Consider the following 21,150-nt stretch of genomic DNA (forward strand, 5'->3'; position numbering starts at 1 on the left):
GCTAACATAAATAAACTATCTCAATGTTGATCTTCCTTCAGGAACTGGAACACAGATGAAAAGTCTAGCTTAGCATATCCTTTATTGCACATTATTCTATAAATTTGATGAGCAAGTGAACCCATTGGTGTAGGAGTGGTAGTAGCAGTTGCTGCACTTTGAGCAAGACCTAAGTCCTGTAACAAAAAACAAAACTTTTTTAGTGCTTTTTGTTGACAAGAACGATCCATTTCTGAATTCCAAACATTCATGCTTTGATAATAAGGCTTACTGCAAAACCTAATTCTCCCATCACTTGACCTTTACCCTCACTATGAAACAGAAGTATATTAAGTCTTTGTGGGCAAAACACTTTACTCTCACAGTGCCTCTCTTCACCCAGAAGGACAAATGGCTTCTGCCGAATTGTCGGGGGGGGGGGGGTGAATGGTAATACTCCTAGTTGGCTGTGTGGGCCAATAGGCCCCTTACTGGAGCCTTTACAATAACTCACATGAACAGGTCATGGTCAGTTAAAGCACTCCTGAACTCTTCCTGTGTGGGAGCCTTTCCTGTGATACCTTGCCATCCATCTTCGCTGCAAGTGACAACAATTATTCATATAAGCTGGATTATACAAGCATTTTGATTGGTTCGTACTTGTGATCTATTAAAAAACAGGTGCAAGAGTAATGTCACCATCAACAACATTTTGCTTTCTTATCCTCTAAAATCATTACATGTTGCCAAAATGCCAAAATCAGTGACACACTTGGCTGGGCTTCCTGTCTCACTTTTTGTTCTTACTACATTTTGATGTCATCTGTGATCTATTACTAAACAGACACACAGCAACATTGAATCTATTTGTTCAGTTTATAATATATTGGTGTTACCTCTATCAACTTGTATAGCCTAGTTTAATATATAAGAAACACAACATCAGGTCTTTCTTCTGTTTCATTTGCTTCAATCGTTTGCTTGTGTTTTGTACCTTTCAAACCACTTCTGAAACATTTTCTGGGTGTTGGGTAGGTTATTCTGAGGATTGAGTGCATAGAATGTTTTCTCAGGATCAATCTCAGGCAACTGTCTTTGACACGATAACTATCAAGAAAAATGCAGAAAAAAAATATTAACTGACAATGAATATCAAGGTATTAAAAGCTAAGAATCTGGCACAAAAGTTGTTGTGGTAGGCAACCACATTTCAAAAGACCTTCATTCTATTCAATCAATTGACAATTTTTCCTCTATGCTTACCTTGGCTAATAGATAATGAAATGACAAACACTTTTTTGTATCAGATCACAACTTCTTTTCCTAAAATTACAAAACTATTATTGTAAGGGAGAATTATGCTCCAGAAACCAAATGAGCCAGTTCTTTACACAAGGTCTAACCCAAACCATGGTTTACACAATCAGTGGGCATCAGGGTTGATATAATTAATTAAAATAAATTTCTTTCCACTGTTGACAGCATAGCAGAGATAAAAATCAATATGGTTCTGGGAGAAAACATGACGGTTGTTTGAGAAACAAGTCAGGTCTTCAAACTTTCAAAGACCTCTTAATGGAATGTGTACCTGGAAAAAGAGAAATTGCAGAGATGGGACCCTTGTCACAGGTTGGTCAAACAGGATCGGTATGCTTTCCCATGGAAGATGCTGAATATCCTATGAATCATAAAATACAGATCAGTTTGATGTATAGATATGCCAGAAATTGACTCTGGTTTCAAATATTGTAGAAGAGTATGTCCCAATACTGAATGAGTTGATAAGTAAGATCTGCTACAACAATTTAGGCACACATCTTGCAATTACAGCATAGACAGACAGACAGACAGACAGACATCTTATATTTATACAGGATAGCCCCTTCAGTGTAGTAAACACTGGTATCAACGGGGGTCCTGTTACCCACCCATCCCACCCCAGGGGAGGACATCCATCACACAGTAATCTCGTGCGTGGGAAATTAACGTCTCCTGCCCCAACCCTGCAGGAGACGGGACCTCCATTTATTCGTCCCTATCCGAGAAGACTAGAATATCTAACCATTTCTTGATGTTAAAGAAAGGAAGCATATTCTTCTCAGTTAATTTTAAGACCCTGAGTGTTGGTCCGGCCGGTATTGAACTCTCGACCTCCCGCACAGAAGTCCGGCGCTCTCCCATATCTGTGCATGCCCATAAATCTACTTTAGTGTCTGAACACTTTGAATATAATGGTGAGCAACCAGTACCCATTAAACTAATGTTGCATATGACCACTTTTTAAACTAATATGGAATGTCAGTCCATTACAGATGCCTTTTCCCCCACCCTTGTGTTTGGCTAAGCTTTGATTCCTTGACAGTTCACCAACATCTATTTACAAAGAACCCACATATTGGTTGTTCAGTTTTCAGGTCTTCAGAGCTAGAGCTAGAATACATTTAATGGCTGATTACTAAACAAATGTAAGACCTAAAAAAGCTGGCTCTTACTTTTCCAAGAGTTAGGATTACAGGATGACGAGGAATGTTCTCTGCAGAGTGACCTCCAGACCTGAGAAGGAATTTTGTTGTCATCAATAATTTCTCGAGAGTACAAGTAATGAAGGTGAGAAAGAAAATTAACCTTTATGTTCCCTCGAACCTGTTTATGCAGCTTTTCTTGTCTGTATCTTCAAATAGCTTGTCAGTGAGGTTCTGAACTTCATCAAGTAGCTGAAACATGCAATGTGAGAGAACATGAAATGAGAGATGATTACTTAAGGGCCAAGGCTGAGGGACCTCCCTTTGTCTCTAGTAGCTAACACTAAACACATTCTCCTGTCAGGCAATTGACGATGATAAACCAATAGAGTGCAATTTTATCAAACACCAAATAATCAAAACAAAAATAATCACAACAGCTTATTGCAATACAGGTTGAGAAGAAAAAAACCAGAGGGTTGCAATGTCTAGGAAACACAAGTGGACCAAATTACAATTTAGTTAATGTAAGTAGTTGCTAAATCTGACTTTAGCCCTTCATTAGAGTGAAGAGTTAGCCCTTTGCTTTGACAAAAGCAGTGAAATTCCAACTTACTTTAGACACTTGATTATGAATTCTTTGCTTGGAAAAAAAATTTTCTTCTTCTTACTTTTTCAAAAGAAGGTAAGGTAGCATCCATGGCAGTAATTTCAATCAGTGCTTCAGCAGTTTCTTTTCTTGACAAGCAAAATGACGAATCTATGAGGACCTACAACAAACAAAGGACACTTACTAATAAAAATATTAATAATGACAATGGGATTTAGCTGGCAGCATTCCATGAGGTGGTTCTTCTTGTCCACTGGTTTAAAGTGAAATGTTGAAATGTTGGTTTTTGTGGAGGGAGGAAAACCAAGGAACCTGTATAAAAACCCTTGGAGCAAGGACATACCGACCCACATACCACATATGACACCAGGTCTGGGAATTGAACCTGTGGAACAGCAGGGAGGTGAGTGCTCTTGCCACTCAACCATCCCTAGTTCCCATTCGGTTACTATGCAAGGTTTTGCTACTTCAATTGTCATCTTTGGGTCAAGCACCAAAGATGGCACACAAATCATAACAAAGATTGATGGACAAAACATTTTTCATACAATCTGCCATCCTTATAACTCGGGAAACTCTGATTGATTCATGCACAACATACTTCAAGCAAATTATTATCAGGACAACATCCACACAGGATTGAAACTTTCTCTTCCAACTCTCTGGCTAAGGATGCTATTGATTCACAATACTCTTCATCAATAGGCTGACCAAGAAGAACTCCTCGCCATCTTCCAAGCCAAGAACCTTCAAGTTTCTCCAAAAGGTTCTAAAGAAATGACCATAATTATTACAATTTAGACTTTCAGTTATGTCATAGGAGAGGATACACATTCATGGCTCGTGAGAGTTGAAATGCTGATCACCTTCATTCTCCTGTCAAGCCTTGTCCTTAGTGTCCACCACTCGGTTGTGTTGTTAATATTCATGCTTTTGATGCTGTCATTCATTATGTCTGTAAATTCCTCCAATACACCAGACTGGAACAGCTTTGAAAGATCCACAACAACTTTGTCTCCCTTTACAAAATAAATTGTTTCAGTCAATAGTTAATTAGGTTAATTTACTTCGCCAACCCTGTTCTTGTGCTTTTATCATTACTTACAGACTTTCTAGTGGTTAAATGAGAAATTATCTACTAGTAAGCGCAGGTTACCCCCACTGTTTTGTCAGATATCCAGACAGTTTGCTCAGACATATTTCTAGTGATCTTCTAGAATAAAGAGGTATTGTGAGAATTCAGTGTTTTACCCAAAAACCCCTCATGGTGACCTTGGACAAAGCTTCCACCTGCACTACAGAATCTCAACTGACTGTAATCTATTACCTCCTCCAACGTAGAGGTGAGAGGTCCACTCTCCCTAAATACAACAACAGAGTAACCGCAATATAACCAAGTTGTTACAAACACATCGACATACAGTGCAATCCTTGTTCTGTGCTTCTCCAGATGTTGTGTTAATCTTAACCACAGCAGGATCACAGTCAGCCCTTACCCTGCAGATCAGCAGTTCTCTGTCCTTGCTTACTGGATGTGTGAAGGTTTCCAAAGTGCAAACAGTCCACTCTAGAAAACAATAATTCTAATTTCTTACCTTGTCAATATCACACTATAGGATTATTGCCAAAATTCATTATTTGCTCAACGTAACAAATTAAATTTCAGTTCTACTTGTCAAAGGAACTAAAAATTCATGGCAAATGTAATCATCTATGTGTAGCATGAGCTGAAGAATTGGGAAGAGTCAAATGAGGTGGTCTGGTAACAAAAAGTTTTTAACAAAGTCATTTTGCTTAAAGAATTATGTTAAATTAGTGATAATTACATTTCGCTAGAAAAAAATATTCTCCTGTTATAAGAGTCACATTGTTCTACAAACCAATCCTGAGAAAGTTGAATAGTTAAACACTTTCTTTGAAGCTGGTTTGGCTGCATAACACAGCTGAAAGCTCGCTATTGCTTGTAAAATAACTATAATGTACCTTTAGGCATGTTCTGCAATAGGGAAATTTCTTCAGGAGTGAAGAGACCGTGTTTGTATCTCTCAGTTGCACACAAGGAAAACTTCATGATGTTTCAAGTCTTGACCAGGGCAGCCAGTTTTTGGTGAGCAGTATTAGTTGAAGAGTCATCAAGTGACAAGGAGGAAAGACGTTCTGCAAGCTTCACCAGATCTCCTTTGTTTTCCTAACAGACAAAAAGGAAATAACAAAATAAAGAGAAATCTACTTGTAGATTTATTAAGTTCCCTGCTCTGGCATCCCATGTTCTAGTTCCCTGTTATGACATCCCATGTCTTACAGTAGTTCCCTGTTCTGGCATCCATGTTCTAGTTCCCTGTTCTGTAATCCCCTGTTCTGGCAGCCATGTTCTAGTTCCTTGTTCTGGCATCAAAGGTTCTAGTTCCTTGTTTTTGCATCCCATATAAAGGAGCAGATAAACTTTGAGTCACTTAGTGCCACAGTAATTGGGGATACCAGTAAACACGGAGAGTTGTGTGCCATGTCTAAGAGGTAAAAGCATCCAACTGGTTTTCACAAGGTCACGAAAAATCTCTCCCTTTTGTATACATAACAAATAGAAGTCTATCAAATGCAACAGTAGCTACAAGTACTCACAAGCAAAGGTGTTATCATATATACCAAAGGTTTAGAAAAATCCTTTGCTATTCTCTTAAAATAACAAAACCACAGGGATTCAATTGAAAATATCCCTGGTCACTAGTCAGTGAAGTCATCTTTAATTAATCTGAGTTGAAACTTCAACTTAAATTAACAAAAAGGATGTAAACTTTGCCATTATCTTTGTAGTCTAGATGAGTCTTCTAAAAACTAGTTCCAAATTAATCTTTAGAGGTAAACAATTCCCCTTTGGCATCTTTACTGTAGCTAAGATATCTTGCTCTATGGGGACATAAGAAGTTGAAATGAAATTTGTTTATACATTTGCCGTAATTGCAAACAAAAAAAAAAAAGAAAAAAATTTGAAAAATAACTGTTTTGCTGGTTTGGACAAGGCAAATTTACCAATTACCAGCAGATTAATTCAATGTTGAATTCACATCAGGGGAATAAAACAAAAGAAATTAACCCTTCATTTTCAGCACAACTTCATGTTCAGCAAACAATTTTTAAGATCTTACTTTATTCTCTTTCCTGTTCTGGTAACAGCTTGATGTCTAAGAGTAACAGACAAGGACAGTTAATATTATCCTCAAAATTCTCTCATCTAAAATTTTGGATTGATGCTCCTTGACTTTCTGATCTAGTGTGGGTCCAAAAGTTTAACAGAGCTTTTACTAAACATTAATAAATCACCTGTATGGTAGGCAAAATTGCCTTGCTAGTGCAACACCATCCACAAACTGCCTCAAAGCTTCCCTCACAGCTCCCTGATGAGCATACAGCTGACCAACTTGTAACAGGGATGAGAGCAAGTCATTTAGGATTGACAAACTACAAAGGTTTTGGCCAGAACTTTCTGATGTGGCTAGCAAATCTGCACAAACAAAAGGAATAGATGCCAAAATATGTGATTAAAAGTTTAATAATAAAACAGAAGAAAACTCTCCCATGTTTCAGGCCAGTTTGATTGCACTTTTCTCTATATTTTAATCAGGATAATAACACATCCAATTACAAGCACAACTCTATCTCAAAGCCTGAATTAGGATTGCAAGGTATTGCCAACCACATGATTTAGGTATATATTATCAGGGGCTTCATTAATGTTTTCTGCAGGAGGGAAACTGGTTTTCACAGGCGGGCAAAACTCTTTGAACTGAACTTCTTTATAAGATAAACTTTCCTCCAGACCGTCAAATCAGGTGGGCAAAACCGTCCTCACAACTGGTCAATTTGCCCGGTGCCTGGCCCTTAATGAAACCCCTGTATTATCCCAGTCATCAGAACACATTGTCCCTAGTAGAAGCTCATAGAAATCAGGGGCACTACTTTGCAAGCAGGGCTCTGCAGAATTGTGTCAAGAATAAAAGGAAACAAAAATTCCTCAATCACCTTACCCAACAAATTTTCCTTTTGCTTGTGTATCTGTTTGCCAGTACAAAACGCATCTAAACCAAAGATTTCTTCAGCCATTTGTGTTAGTTTATGAAGTGCATCCATAGCCCATTCCAGGAGTCAGTGAACCAAGTAGAGGATCTCAACAATGATAATACTAAAAAACATAACTGTCACCTGGGAATTACTCATAAACTCATGAATTGATTCACTGATCAAAAATTATCTGGTTGAACAGACTGTTTTGTTGGTACTAAGTCTGCCTAAATTTTCACAGGTCACTTGGCGACGGTTTATGAAAACAATGAAATAAAAAATCAATATTGGGGAGCTGGGATTGGGCGGTGGTGAGGTCACTCACCTCCCATTAGTTCAATTCTTGGACCTGGTGTCACATGTGGGTTGAGTTTGTTGTTAGTTTTCTTCCTTACTCCAAGGATCTTTCTAGGGGTCTCCAAAAACAAACACTCCAAATTCCAATTAGACCTAGTATCAGTGGACAAGAAGAGCCATCTTATGGAATATCCACTGCTAAATTCCCATTTCCATTACGAAAAAGTTACTGAATAACTGTGGAGAAGAGTAGATCTAAGTTTTGGAAAGAGGAATTTCCAAAGAAGAAGAGTGAACTTACCAACTATTATCTTAAATTTGTGGATTGTGGGTGGGAGCATTGCATATTCACAGCAAATTGATTTCCATCTGGCTTTCAACAGGTGGGACTTGTAACTCTTGTGTGTGAAGACGTCACTCTGCAGTGCTTCCTTCAGGGAGACCTCCCCTTCCGAATACTAAACATTAATCAATGAAAACCACGACTGACACACACATCACAAACTGAACAATCCCGTGTTTACACGTACTGACTATTATAGACCTGTTTAATTGGTATTTCCTCCTATACCGTACATTGTATAATATACATGAAAAAATTTCTCAGTTCTGATTGGTTAAGATGAATGCAGTTTTCAGTTAATTCAGTGCAGAAGAGAGTTAATTCAGTACAGAAGAGGGTTAGTTCAGTGCAAAGAAAGAAACAAACCAGACATTCTGATTGGTCAGAATAATTGGTCAATGTCAATGTCAATGTCAAGGTCAATGTCACTTGCAGGATTTCAATAAATTATTTTTGCACGTGATGCATGCACTTTTCTTCCGCGTAGTTATGAGAAGCTACCTCGTATTTTGTCATGTATATTATTAATACATAATCACATGATTTTCTCGTGCAATTTGGAATAAATAATCACTTGTAAATGTTTTCAAAGATCACAAATTGCACTCACCCTATGGGCTCATGCAATTTTGTTAGTCTTTGAAAAAATTTACTCGTGCTTATTTATTCCAAATTGCACTCAAAATCATGTGATTACTATACAAATTGGATTTCCCAGCTGCTCTCAGTGGCTAGATGGCCCACAGTTTCCTTGCCTAAAGCTATTCCAAGTTCTTCAGCACAAAGAAAAATCACCAACATGGAGCTAGAGTACCACGTATACATGTATGCCTGCATGATGAATGCTTGTTTAACCCTTTGACTCCCATGTCAGAGACCAAGACAGGAATTCTCCTTACAACATCAGTACAATGTCAAGCAGACAAGTGAGGAGAATAAAGAAAAAAATCAATTGTAGAGGATTATTTAGTTAATCCAATACCAAATTTTCCAAACTTACATCACGAGAAGTGTTTGGCAGACAGTAAGTAGAGTTAGTTAAAGCAGTGATAGGGTTAATAATGATTTTGATTTTTCATACCTTTCCTGTGACTAGCAAATAGTGACTCTTGGCCAACAAGAACTGAACCCATGAAGTACTGCAGGGCTCAAATCTATCAACCAGGTTACTTGTATGAGACAGAATAATTGAAGCATGTGACAAGTCCAGAATGTCACACAATGAGTGAACAGCATCACTTAGGGCACACAATCCATTATCCAGCATATCTTTGGTACCAACTGATTGGGATATACTGGCAGCCATGCAAAGAGCACTAGCTTTTTTTAAGGGCTGCAAGAAAACAATTCATTCATTGAATGAATAAAGGGGGTAAGATTCTGATGGGAAACTGTTGTAAATTAAAATAGTAAATAGTCTTTATTTCACTGATAAAACACATATCAAGTGTTACATATAAAGTGTAATGGGCTAAAATGTGTATTAATTACTTACAGCTAAGTTATGCTTACAACCAAGTCTATTAATAAAAGCATTTTTAAAACGCTCAGTATTACAAAGCGGATATAAATTATTGGCTTAACTTGCCTAAGCCTAAGGGTAGCAGAGTTAATCCTGGGAAGGGAGTGGTGCAATGGAAGATGTTCCCACACGCTTAATTTTTTGAAGATACCCATATGTTGTGCTGCATCAGATGGGGAAGATGGGGGGGGGAGTTATAAGTACATATAATTTGGTTTCATCAGCTGAGTTGATAATATACATGCCAATCGGATGCTGAAAAGAATTTCTGAAGCTGATGTTTCAAGTATTAACCCTTCACCATTTGCTCTGATAAAGGGCTTAACCTTGGAATATCAGCTTTAGAAATTCTTTGCTGCGGCCAATTAATATTTATTAACCCAGTTGATACAACCAAATTATCTTGTAATAACCTCCAAGAATGCAGAACCTACATTATTCATTACATCACTGATAACAAAGGGAAGGATCCTCACTGTATAAAATTTCCCAGTCGAGATAAAAAAGACCTGACTGGAGAAAATCATTCTTTTCTGTTGAGTGATAGCCTTTTCCTTCAAATACTTAAATCTCTTAAAACTGCTGTCATTTCTTGTACCGAAACATTTTTTTAACATTTCCATTGCCATGGTCATGTTGTGACAGGACTGCATGAACAGTTAATTGCCTGTGGGAAATCCAAATCGTCACCAATGAAAGTACGTAGCAGGTTTCACCTGTTTTAAAAGCCCAAACATTTCAGCGGTGATAAGCAAGTAATGATATGTCTCTTCAGTATTAATAAGACGGTCCAGGTCAACCTAGAACATAAAAAAAAAATTCAGTGAGAATAACATTCATGCAAGATTAAATGTATTGTATACAGTGGGAGATGCAGTAACCCAATGGTTAGTATGCTGCACTGCGGGTCAAGAGGTCTGGGTTTGAGAACTGGCTGGGTCATTTTGCTGTGTCCACTTGGGCAAAACACAGCTTTCTTTTCTATCACGTGCCTCTCTGTAACCAGGAGTACAGATGAAAAGCCTGCCAAGTGATAAAATGCTGGGGGAAGGGGATAACCTTGCAATGGACTAGCATCCCATCTTGGGGGAGTAGTAATACGCCTAGTTGCTTAGCCCTTTAACTCCCAGAAATGATTTAAACATGTATCTTCTCCCTTTAAAGCCCATACATGATTCAACAGGTAATGAGAATACTTGAACTTATCATGTAGAAGTTGTTCTCTTGATCTAACACCAAATTCTTATAACTTATTTACAAGGAAATGTGTAGCAGCTAGAGGGGAGAATTAGTGATTAGGTCTTGGGATTTAAAGGGTGAATTCAATGGAAACCAGGATAACCTCGGGCTGGGTGGGCACTCTGTTTGAGTGCAGACTTAGCACAGCATTTAAATTTTAGTAATCCATAAATCTTTAATGGCACATCTTTCAAATTGTTTAAGTACCTATCGTAAAACGTCTGAAAGTATCAAAAGCTGATACCTATTTAGTTCTCACAACAAATTCCCCATGAAAGAAAACTGTTCTTGGAATTTTAAAGTTTCACTTGTTTTCAAATAAAGAATTCTCACTGCCAGTGAAAAAATATTAATGTTTTGGAAATTAAAGTAAAAAAATATATTACATAGCCCTAAAATGCTTTTTCCAGGAAACATTTACCTTTCCACTGGTGTCTTGTTGCAGTGATTTGGTCCTTGGTGACGTCCACATTTCCAAAGCTGCACAAAGTGATTCCATAAATGGTTGCTCCAGGCAGATATCTTCTATCTGAAAAGTTACACCAACATTTCATTTGACAGTCTGATATTTTGAGGGAATGAGGTGCTTTTGGGGATGCACCGGAGGTGCAATGTCAGGGCCCCTTTCCCTTCTGCACAGTCCTCCATGTACACGTACAGGTACAGTATGTTGTTGTTGTAGAAAAACTGACTACAAAATTCATGTCTATTGTAAAACAGGCACATGACATTTCATCAAAGACAACAATTTGTTCCTGAAAATGTGTTGAACAAGGAACAATATAAAATCTGTATAAGTAATGTTCACTCTAGACTTCAAGTTAACTGAAATCAACTTCTTGCCCCAGTGCGTCTCTTTGTTGGAGGCACACTCAGTGGCCTAACAGATAGCCTGCAGCCAGCACGACCTCAAGAAATCCAAATTTGAGACCTGGGTGGGTCATCAAATTGTCAGATCAGATCTTAATCAAAAAAGTTTCCAGTACTTTCCTCTTCTCCTTCATAACTGTCAGAAAGCTCTGGCCTTGCTGAAGTTGCTCTCTCAGTTACTGCATCTTTGTGCTCAAGCAAAGCCTGCCATAAATATGCAGCACCAAGTCTATCCAGCAAAAGTGAATGCATGTTTTTCTCCTCATCCTGACTATCTGTTGAGTCCAATAACTGCTCTAGAGTCTCCCCAGCTTCTTGACAGTACTGCGGTGCAGATCTAAAGAAACTCAGCTACTATTAGTGTCGAGCCCTGCAGTGTCTGCTCATCGCAGGTCTAGGTTTCTTCTGATGCAGATTTGATGTACTTGAAAGGGATCAATTTTTTTGTCCCTGCCCATCAAGGTGTCTGCTGAGTAAAGATTCATTTTAATAAAAGTAACTGACAGTTTGAATGACCAACTTTGTCCTTTCAATAAGAAGACGATAAAAATTCACAATTAATAGGAGACTTGGTCAATCCATGGTTACCATGCTGAACTCCAATTTAAGAGGACTGTTTTGGAGTCCTAACCAAGGCCACTGTGTTTTGTTCTCAGGCAACCCACTCTAGTTTCATACTGGCCCTTTCCAACCATGAGTATGGATTGGTAATAGCAACTTAAATGCTGTGGATTTACAAGCAAGGGCTCGAAATTAATGGTAACCCATTAACCAATGGTTAGTAATTTTCAACGTTTGGTTATTAAAAATTTGTCCAACTAACCCGACATGGTGAGTAAAATTTTCTAACATATTTAAACATCAGTAGACCACAGGGCAAAGAGCACGTAGGCCCGACTCTCAGAGGAATACTTAGAATACTCAAGTTGTTAAGTCAACTTTAACTCTTGTTAGAGAATATGCTGTAGATGTACTGTTCTTGACTAATCATGGTCAACAAGAGGAAATAAAATAGGTGGATAATTGTCTACCTTTTTGAGGTCACCATGCAATTTCAGCTACTCTTTAATTTGTCCTAGTTGTTATTATCAAAATGTTCAATATTTGAGATATCGTAACTTGTGAGCTTGGATACCAAACTTTATTATTTGGTTAGTAAAAAAGATGTCTACTAACCCGAAGGGTTAGTGATCCAAAAATTAAATTGGAGCCCTGCCTGCCATGGACTAACATCCTGTCCAACAGCACTAGGCCTTTCAGGCTGGTAGCTAAGAAGTTAGGCTACTGGCTGAAATTTCAAGTGAGGTGGCTCAAAGGCGGTGAACAATTGTAAGTGTACAATGAAATATATGAAGTTCATATATTTTGAACTGCGGTATTAGATACGTATGATGCACAATCCTTGCAGTAGATAGCGCTATTGCTTTAATACACTGTAGCGCTATTGCTTAAATAGCGCTATCTACTTCGAGGATCGTGCATCATACGTATCTAATACCGCAGTTCAAAATATATGAACTTCATATATTTCATTGTATCTAATTTATCACTTTCACGGGTTTATTACGAATCAACTTAACAGCCTGCTCCCAGTTGGCTTGTTAGCTCAATTGGTAGAGTGCTGCACTAGTATCGCAGAGGTCAGTGGTTCCAATCCCGTACAGGCCTGATTTTTTTTCAGGTCTGATTTTCACTATTGCTTAAATAGCACTATCTACTGCAACGATCGCGCATCATACGTAATTGTAAGTGTGTAACCTTGGAATGGCCGGTTGTGCTTTACCAGGTGATTGCTGGCCAAAAATCCAGCTGCCGACTTCCACTTTTCTTCTGCCAAATTTCACCAGCAGCTGACAGTTAGCAACAGCCCTGGCCTATATGTCAGCTGGTAACCATTAAACCTATACAGGATAAGACACTTACCTATCTTCTTCAAGGTCTACCTCTCCTAAGCTATGCAGGGCTATAGCAAGTTCTAATGCAGCTGATGCATAGTGAAACTCATCTTTGTGAACAACGTACAGCTCTCTCAACTGTTTGATGACAGCAATTTGCTCTACTGCTGTGTCATAGCTGAAAAAGTTTGGAACAATTCAATCAAACATTTTGGAAGGTACAGTTGTACTTCACTTATGAAAGAGGAAACCATAAGAAGAAGTCAGAATGTAAAAGAAAGTCTTTTGTCATCTTTTGGTCTTGTAACAAGCAAGCTCTTCCTGCAAAACAAAACAGAGCTGGCTTCCTTCTACATCTTTTGCATCTTCTTGCTCTGCAAATGCACTGCATAGGGTTCTGAAAAGAAAAAAAAAGAAAGAAATTTCTTCAGACAGTTTCCAATTTACTCAATCTTACTTTAATTATGTAATTCTTCAACACCATAATGATTATATCATTTTGTCTTTTTTTATCACTATGCCTTATCTCTCCGGAGTCAACCTTAAAAATATTAGAATTCCCCCCATTTTTTTCTTCCCTCTTTAAATTAATTTTATCTGATCCTTTTGAAGCCTTGAACGAGCCAAAAACTAGGAATTTGGTGTATTGAGGTGAGGAATCTGCCACATTTCAATGGTTATGTTATGATAGTGCCTTATTATTTTTTATTCACTTGCTGCAATGCATAAAAAACTCACTCCTTCCTTTTCTGATGCATCGCAACTTGTGAATAGAAATCGTTTGAGGGCACTTCCCATGGAATAATCCTTATATTTGCTGCATGTATGTATGTTCCGTTTGATTATGAAAACAACATGCATGCATTTGATCAAGTTTAAACAAATTAAAACCAATTTTCTGGAGTTCTTGTAACCTTTTTTTTTACACAGTATGATCTGACATCTGCTTAAAACTCATAAGCTTTAAGTTAATCGACATCAAAATACTAATATTTATTTTGAACTCTATTGCAAACCTGCATCTCTCAGACTGTTTTTCTCCCTCCTGTAGATCCTTCACCAGCTCATGTTTCACTGAGACCCATTGTCTGACTTGCTGTTTTAGGGTGTGGGCATCAGAGGCTGTTTTCAGTGCTACCAGGACCACAGTTGAAGCAGTCTTTAGTGCATCCCTGATTCTTCCGGCTCTTCTTTGACAGTCAACTAGCAAGGCATACTTTGTGAGTAGCTTCACCTCAAAGTATTTTTCAAACATTGCCAAATAAACATTTTCAAAACTCACCATGTCATTGTTAGCCAAAATTAGATTTGTCATCAGCAACTTATTCTACATTCACCCTTTAACTCCCATGAGTGACCAAGACAGAATTTCTCCTTACTGTATCAACACTATATCAAACAGATAAGTAATGAGAATAAAGACAAATACCAATTGATAAAGGGATTATTAGTTAAGCTAATACCAAATTCTCCAAACTTGGATCATAGAAATTGTGAAGCAGACAGTAAGGAGAATTATGAATGAAATCTTGGGAGTGAAAGAGTAATAAGTTTTCCCCTCTTACCCACTCTTGTTCCTATTCGGTTCATCACAAACCTGTTTCATTTTTGTACCCATAGCAAATTGACCTTATGAGCTAGAAGGCCTATCTTGTCACAGCTTATTTCAGTTTCAGAATCATGAACTGATTAGGAGTGTTGGTGATTCCCCCTAGAAAGAATACCAGTTCATGAAAAGGTTACTCCCCTCTAGGGCTCCACACTAATGGTAGCCAACTAGCCACAGACTAGTCGAAATTCAGTTTTGCCTAGTGGTTTCTGATTTCCGACAGCCAGTTTGGCTAGTAAACAAACTAAAACTGTTGTAACATCTAAGATGTCACTGGCCACTTGGCTAGTAAGTTGAAAAGTTCAGCACAAAACTTTTTGTCAAAGTTTTCCTTAAATTTTTTCCAAAACCCCTTTATACTCCTGTGCTGGGTTGTTCTTTACTTCTACATGTGTTTAGCTACCAGTAATTAAGAAATTTGTCGAATTCTGGCAGTTGTTGACTGTGTGAAAGGACCCTGTTCTAGCTTAGAACACCTGATACCCATAAGACAGTCTTGAAACAATACTTGAATGTAACATTTTCAGCAAGGAAAACTCTCATGTAGAGGGTCAAACCATAGTTCAACTGAACTATTAATTATTTCAATAAACTTTAAATTATAGTACATTCATCAATTGAACAGACTTTACCTCTTCAGCTTGGACAATGATTTTCTCTTCTGTTTCTGCTCCAAAGCTCCAGATTTTTAACTCATCACAGGCAAGAGCCAGCAATGGCACTCCATCAGCAAAACAGTCGCTTTGATAAGACACACAGCCTACATTGTAAACAGTACTACCCACCCATCGCAGCTCATCAAGAGATAAAGGAATATCAGGGTCTTCAAGAGCATCATGAATAACCTTGCTTGCTTGCTGTGCAACTGTAACACATTCTCTCAGAATGCAAATTCTGTGAAGAAAACAAAACTGTGAATCAAAAACTGCACTTTGAATGACAACATACAGTTGTACTTCACCCATCACCTCTCACAAACTGACTAGTAACAAACAGTAGCATACTTTCCTTCCACAAGATAAGGAGTTCTATTTGACAATGGAGACCATCCATTTATCTCCACTCAAATTTATTACCAAAATGATTGCTCATTTGTTGTAATTCAGTTTCATCATTGTTTCAAATTTAATTTCCTTTTGTTTTGGGCATGTCAACGTAAATGTATGCTAATACACTTGTAAAACATGGGATAGTTTGAACCTACAATCAGCGAAAAAACTGTCCACAAATTGACCTTTTCAACACCCTACTACTTAAATTTCATCTCTTTTGCCCCTGTTAAGTTAACCTGTTCCCCTCCTTCCCCTCAAGACAATGTTGTATTGTGATTCCATGAACTTTTAGCTACACCAGAGATGACTAGCTTAAGTTTTTAACAGGCGGGAATCTAGCAATGATAGGTGGGTATTTGGGCTGAAGGCCCACTCTACCATGCCTTTGGCACGCTATACCAAGGGGGTTCCAGGGGCATGCTCCCCTGGGAAATTTTGAAAATGCGTACTCTCTGAGATGCATTTTTCTTGATTTTGGGGGCAAAATCAAGGGCATTCATTATTTCACATACATCAATTACAAATACCGCTGGCCATTGAGCCTGAAAAATGGACGATGTGATATGAATGATGCGATCATTGCACTAAATGGAGTGTTTACAATCCTTTCAGTTCAGGTAAGACAGCAATGAAGGTGTAAACAAACAAAATAAATATATAAATAACAACCCTCTGACAACATTTAAAAACATTTTGGAGAAAGTAGTGCTTTACAGCCAGAAAAATCACATTCACAGCCAGGTAATTTTCCTGGCTTCCAGCTATTATCTACATCCCTGTACACACAGGCAACATTGAATAGGTGGGGGGGGGGGAGGGGGGTCTTGTCAGTGATTTAGAGTGTGGTACAAACTGTCATGTTATTCTAAAAATAAATAGAACTCCTTAAACATGATGTGTCAACTAATTTTGATGCTGATTGTAGGATAAAACTGAACCACATAATACACCATACGTATAGTGCTTTTAAAATAAATATTTGGACCCAACCTTGAATTCCTGTCACATTCTTTTGCATTCTTGTCACTTTTCACCTGATCTTGATAAGAAGAAACCACAAAGTTCAAGACAGTCAGTTGTCTTGCTGTGGTCTTTTGCAACTGTTGGGTACACTGTGCAATCAAATTGTCACCATTAGGTTTGTGCAGAGCGTGCTTGATGTGTTCACACTGGAGAGACAGAATTCTCTCGTACAACTTGAGCAGCTGCACCGCATCTTGACAAACTCTCCATGAGAGGCATGTACTTCTTTTTGGTTCCTTGGTAGAAAAATTTTGTACCGTAACTCCGAAATACTCTAAGGAATCAGAAACAATTTTCAACATTGCTCACGACAAACCCTTGGATTGCAATAGTTGTGAAAGTAGTCTGCTTCCTTCCAATATCATTTCTTGAAGAGAATCAAGTGTTTCTAATATTGGATTTGAGGAGCAGTTCAATAAAATTGTAGCCTTGCTGACGAAACAAATGCAACAACAAACTTGAAGTGGTGTTGGAAGCTTTGAGTGTCCATTCTTGGTATGGTTGACATTTCTTGAAATTTTCAAAAGTTTGTCAAAAACGTCCAAGCCTTGCATTGACATTTCAGCTTTGTTGCAACTCCTGCCAAAGTGAAATCCCAGTTCAGCAACAAACAAGATTGAGTCTATACCACCAGTTATCAATTGTTCAAACTTCACCATCAGCTTGTTAAAAACAGATTCAAAGAAATTTTGCCAGATGCTTAAAATCAACCTTCTTTTGTCCACAGTCAAGCTGATATTTTGTTCCACATTTAAGAGTTTTATCCACAAGTGATTTCAATGAAGAATATGTGACAGCTTCCACTTGGAAAAGTAAGGACAACTTTCTCCAGTCTAAAACAACACACAAATGAGATGCTCTTTCTGTCAAAGTTACTTTCACTTCTTCTAATTTTCCTGCTCCTTGAAGCAAAGCATCAGATGTTCGAAGAGAGAGTGAAGAGAGCCCCTTCTCCATTTTCCCACCATCATAGTTTTTCCAGGACTTGACCACTTGAATGAACTTGAGCAAGTCATAAAGCATGACAAAAAGCCTGGTCAAACTGACCCTTAGATATGAGCTGAACAATAATCAAATAAATTGTCTTGCCAGGTTGGTCCAGTGAAGGAATAAACTTGAGATATTTACCATTCTGAATAGATAATGTGTCGCTGAACAACGTACTCACTAAACAAAAATCCATACAATTGTATATTAGTCAGTAATCATTTTAATTTTCACATTACTTCTAATGAAGGATTAGTATGAACTCTTACAAACAAAATTAATATTTTTCAACCATTTTAAAGAAGTTGTTCATTAGTATTTTACTACTACTAAAGTCAGTATTGTCAGTTCACCAAAATGATCCGGGGTGTTCTAAGAAGGTATACAGGTGTATTGTTTCCCATTATCACACAACTAGAAACTATATTTCGTGTAGGAGACAAAAGTCATTTTGAGATTGATTATCAAAGAAAAGGAATAAAAAAAATTCTGAGGTTTCTTCAAGTCTCTTTTTTATATTCAGATGCTTGGAAAGGAAGGGACAAAAAAAGTCATAAACATTCAGGGTTCTCCTTAAGTACTGGCCACCATTTTAGAACATAAAAAAAACTACCTTGATTTTGAGTTGTGAAAAAACAACAAATTTCCTGAACAAACAACTTCCTTGAAGGCCATTTTCGCATAAACATCCACAAAAATATTTAAGGTTAAATTACATTTTCATGCTGGTTGAGCACCCATCCAATCTCTACCTAGCTCATGTTTACCTAGCCAACCAACTATCATATCACTTTGCATATACTTCCAAACAAATGCATAAGATAGAATTTTAGAGCCCATACATTTTAAATAGATTAAATACAAACCAACTTAATTGGGGGTAACTGGGTCTTTATTGCCTAAGACCATATGCGATGCTCCCCATGACAGGGAGGTAAATAGAAGAAAAGAAAGAAAAAAAAATCTTTTTGCAGATTTTTACAGAGGGAGGAAAACAGGAAGATCTGAAGAAAATATTCTTGGAGTGAGGGCAAGAACCAAAAACTGAGTCAACCCACATCTCATGCCAAGTCCAGGAACTGAACCTGCGTCATAACATGGGGGGGGGGGGGGGGGTGAGTCCTCTCACCCCTGTGTCATCCCCTCTCCCAGAAACAATACTTTGTGGGCAGCATGCCCCGAGATCCCAGAATGCATGCAACTAACCATATACTGGCTAATAGCCAATCCTTTTTGAAAACTCTGTACACTTATTTTGATGCTCTCACTTACCTAAATTTAAGGAGTTTGTAATTTCATCAAGGTGCTTCCCTTTTGCTTTGACTTTTTTCAAAGTCTCAATAGCACATCTCAGAAACTTGGTAGAAAACAGTTTGTATTTTGACACAGATTCTTCTGCAACTTTGCAACCCAACTTGCTGCCATTTTTAGCATTCAAGGGTGATCGTAGCGGAGAAAGATAGTCCTAAAAAAAAAATTAGAGAATTGCTTCAAAAACATAATCATGCCATCTTTCAAAATGTTGTTTCATGTACTCACAAAAATATTAAACAGATTTCACCTTTTTTAACCCTTTGACTTGGGGGTGACTAGCATCTCATTTCTCCTTACAATGTCACCCCCAAAACTGACATTGAGAACATGAGAATAACGGGAATAATCACCAACGGAAATGATGACCGAGGAAAGAAGCTCTTAATTGTTGAATAAATTCTACTTATTGTCAGTATCTTTGGAAATGTGTAAAGTTCAGTATGCAAAACAAGTGTATTATCTCCCTCAATTAACTATGATGAAGGCAAACGAATACCCTTTTCATCGATCGTGCGCAATTATTTTTCAGAAGAATGGTATTCCACAGTTACTAAAATTCAATCGATGGAAAGTCAACATCGTTTCCCTGTAGCTTGATGATAATCATAAAACTGCACAAAACTTTAAAAGCTATCATAAGCTTGCTTTAAGGAAACATAATTGCAAAAATATACTGGCGAAGACGGACCTTGGTTCTGTCCTCGTGTACCGGTTCACAAGAGCCAATACAAAAGACCAAACAATACACAATAGCTAACCGATAACTCCTAAACAAAGAAAGAACAATGGTAATTCCCTTGTGAACCGGTACACCAGGACAGAACCCGGACCTTGGTGTCTTCAAACAAATCGTTTGTTTCACCATTCATTCTTTCCCCCTCCATGTATCCAAGAGGTCCGTTCCATCACAGGGTTTTCATCGTAATGGCTCTTGAAGAAGGTCCTCACGGAAACTTTAGTCGTGAGTTCCCGCTAGTATTGGTGAAACACCACTAATCAAATCAAAAATGGCGCCTTCTTCTTCACCGCTAGCAACACTCGTCCCCAGGCTGTCTTGCGTTATACGAGGAATTCAATAGAACCCAGTCCACCTTGAGTAATAAATTGATGTACAGTGGGTAGTGCCAGAAAGGCTTCAAAGAGGATATTCAAAATATAAGTAACGAAAAAAAAATACAAGAGGGGTAGCATACCTGTTAACTGGTGAACTGCTCCCAGGACTAAAATGGCAGTTGCTGAAATCGACGCCTTCAATCTCACAAATAGGACAATTTTTCTTGGATAGAAGAAATCTCCAGCATTTATTCAAGTACGAAAACGTTCCAAGGTTTAGATTTGTCTAAATTTTCTCAATTGGGCAGGGAACAGTAGAAGCCCAACTGAGAAAATTTAGACAAATCTATACCTTGAAACGTTTTCGTAGTTGAATAAATGCTGGAGATTTCTGCCTCCCTAGCGCCAGAATACCTGGATTGCTGAAAATTTACCCGTGACCGGAAATTGCCGAAGATATCACGATTTTGAAATTTTCTGAAAACGTTTGAGAACTTTTCAAGACTGCCGATATACATTAGTCAGTGCCGGATCCATGAGATAAGGTTGGGGGCAGGGGGTGCGGTAATCCAGATCTTCAAATAAGAGAGGGGGCCAGGCCTCCAAAAATTTCTTTTCTCGGGCCTCAGTTTGGTCCAAAAATAAGGGGGGCGGCTCGTGCCCCTCCCCTGGATCCGCCACTATTACTAGACCACGAAGCACCAAAATGGCTCTCAACTTTAATTTTTTGTCAAAACTTTACCTGCACGTGTAAAACAGCTCTCTGAAAGCTGCGAAAAAAAATTTAAAAGTCACCCACACTCTCGAACCAATCAAACCAAAGGATTTCTTGAAGCTGG

At 38.1% G+C, this 21,150-nt stretch overlaps 1 protein-coding gene and 1 pseudogene across 3 annotated transcripts in view; one reads left to right on the forward strand and one right to left on the reverse strand.

The window, feature by feature from the left end:
• LOC148718315 (separin-like) overlaps window positions 1–21,150 on the forward strand; it is a 60,674-nt gene that overhangs the window by 11,200 nt on the left and 28,324 nt on the right. The gene's annotated exons all lie outside the window — the stretch shown is intronic.
• Window positions 64–20,310, reverse strand: LOC111324661 (uncharacterized; annotated as a pseudogene). Its single transcript, XR_015994185.1, has 27 exons — window positions 20,089–20,310; window positions 19,217–19,409; window positions 16,925–18,124; window positions 15,515–15,776; window positions 14,290–14,507; window positions 13,568–13,670; window positions 13,302–13,453; window positions 11,495–11,715; window positions 10,930–11,033; window positions 9,986–10,069; window positions 8,829–9,080; window positions 7,706–7,862; window positions 7,074–7,124; window positions 6,370–6,550; window positions 6,194–6,230; window positions 5,671–5,724; window positions 5,035–5,239; window positions 4,473–4,618; window positions 3,918–4,070; window positions 3,653–3,820; window positions 3,113–3,211; window positions 2,623–2,693; window positions 2,472–2,532; window positions 1,568–1,657; window positions 974–1,086; window positions 494–577; window positions 64–176 (listed from the first exon to the last, which is right to left on the reverse strand). The product of XR_015994185.1 is annotated as an uncharacterized LOC111324661 (transcript).

This window comes from Stylophora pistillata, chromosome 12, assembly GCF_964205215.1.
Source record: "Stylophora pistillata chromosome 12, jaStyPist1.2, whole genome shotgun sequence".
NCBI classification, from domain to species: Eukaryota; Metazoa; Cnidaria; class Anthozoa; order Scleractinia; family Pocilloporidae; genus Stylophora; species Stylophora pistillata.